Consider the following 2101-nt stretch of genomic DNA (forward strand, 5'->3'; position numbering starts at 1 on the left):
CAGGTGCTCCAGCTTCCTCCCACAGTCCAAAGACATGCAGGTTAATTGGTGACTCTAAATTGTCCGTAGGTGTGAATGTGAGTGTGAATGGTTGTCTGTCTCTATGTGTCAGCCCTGTGATAGTCTGGTGACCTGTCCAGGGTGAACCCTGCCTCTCACCCAGTGTCAGCAGGGATAGGCTCGAGCTCCCTGTGATCCCCAGCAGGATAAGTGGTAACAGAAAATGAATGAATCACTAACCACTGACACTCTCACGCACCATTGGAACAGCCATCGGGAGCAATTTGGGGTTTGCTATCTTGCCTAAGGATATTTTGACATGTGGACTGGAGGAGCCGGGGAGCGAATTGCAGATCTTCCAATTAGTGGACGACCCACTGTACCTCTGAGCCACAGCCGCCCCCGAGCCACAGCCATGAAAAGTAGTAGTAGTACATTTCTGATTTACATGTACGCTTCAAAGCATCCAGACCCCTCAGGTGATCTGGGACAGGTTAAATCAGTGTTTCCAGGATCAAAACAAGATGAAGCAGCTTTTAGTTTCTGCAGTCAACACCTGTGGAGCGAGCTCCCTGAATACCTGAGGTCTGCTGAAACTGCTCGCTCATTTAAATCAGGGCCTTTACTTTAATCTACAACTATTAATTTAAGTTTTTCTGTAGTTATACTCCCCCACTGCCATTTGCCCCACACACTGTGACATTGTCCTGAGATGAATTCTTTAAGACTCTCATTGATTGCAGATGTTCTGTGCAAACAAACCTCACTGTGTATCTTCAAGAACCCTTCAAAACAAGTCAAGATTTTCCTTAAAGTCCATGTTAAGGCTTTCTTAAAATAAAATCAGTTGCACAAAACACGTCTTTCCTTCACATTTCCTTAAAATGTTCACTTAAGTATTTAAGGGTTTCTCTATATCTTGGTCTTACACTTAATGAATCCCTTAAAGTTAATACACCATTGCACAAAAGACTTAAGGTATCACAAGCTTGAGCGCAAGCGAGCAAATGGTTGTCATGGAAACTAGTATTTTACCACTGTGAAATCTCATGCAGTAAATGCTTTAACATTTTTACTTAACTAAGGAGACCTTCTAAGGGATTCTAAGGGTGACGCAATACCCTTAAGTAAGTGTCACAGCTCAAGTTTCTTAGGTTATGTTTTTTATTTCATTCATTCATGTTGTTTCCTGTTTTGTTGTTTCAGATCACTTCACTTCCTGCCCCTGTGTGTTTTCCCTCCCTTTTGATGACCTCACCTGTGTCTGATTGTCTGTCCCGCCCTGATGAGTCTCACCTGTGTCTTGATACCCTTCCCCTCACCAGAGTATTTAGTGTCTTGTTTTCTCTCAGAACTAGTTTGTTGCTCCCAGTGACGAAATTCCAGGAAAATTCTTAGAAGTGTAATGGGGTTTTTTTTAGAATTTCCCCTTAAGGTTAAGACTAGGTCCTTGTAAAGATAAGTTATTCACAGAGAATCTTAGACCTTAAAACACCTCCTAAGGTGAAAAACTGTTAGGAGTAGAGAGGAGGACTTTTAAGACGTCCTAAGCTAGGACTCATTACTTTAAATGTTTAGGCTAAGTTAGGAGCTCTCTGAGAGGACTCTCTTTGTGAATACGGCCACAGGAGGAGTGGCAGAGGAAAGGTATGAGCGTCTCTTAATATTAAACAATGTTTGGCTGTAGTCGGACACAGATTAAAGTACAGTTAGTAGAATAATGACAGTAAAATGAGTGTTTTCTGTAGCTTTACTGGGGCACAGTATATTCACAAGAGTGACAAGAACAAAGACATACAGACGATTACATGCTTTATCTTTAAATCTGTTGATCTACGCTTTCCAAATACTTTCACTCCTTTAAAGTAATGTCAGTTATATCTTTATGCATTGCAAGTGTCCTCAGTGAAGCCTCAGTCTGAGTTATACAATAGTGTTATTTACTGTAAAAAACTGTCTTTAACTTTCACATGAGAAAGTAACGACAATTACTGGAGTTGCTATCTTGTTTTGTGTGTGTGTGTGTGTGTGTGTGTGTGTGTGTGTGTGTGTGTGTGTGTGTGTGTGTGTGTGTGTGTGTGTGTGTGTCGGTCTCAGCAGC

At 41.6% G+C, this 2101-nt stretch overlaps 2 protein-coding genes across 3 annotated transcripts in view; one reads left to right on the forward strand and one right to left on the reverse strand.

The window, feature by feature from the left end:
- LOC126398287 (zinc finger protein DPF3) overlaps nt 1-2101 on the forward strand; it is a 423217-nt gene that overhangs the window by 42141 nt on the left and 378975 nt on the right. The window lies entirely within an intron of this gene.
- LOC126398542 (protein LEG1 homolog) overlaps nt 1-2101 on the reverse strand; it is an 8586-nt gene that overhangs the window by 731 nt on the left and 5754 nt on the right. The window lies entirely within an intron of this gene.

The sequence above is a fragment of the Epinephelus moara genome, chromosome 12, assembly GCF_006386435.1.
Source record: "Epinephelus moara isolate mb chromosome 12, YSFRI_EMoa_1.0, whole genome shotgun sequence".
In the NCBI taxonomy this organism is placed as follows: domain Eukaryota; kingdom Metazoa; phylum Chordata; class Actinopteri; order Perciformes; family Serranidae; genus Epinephelus; species Epinephelus moara.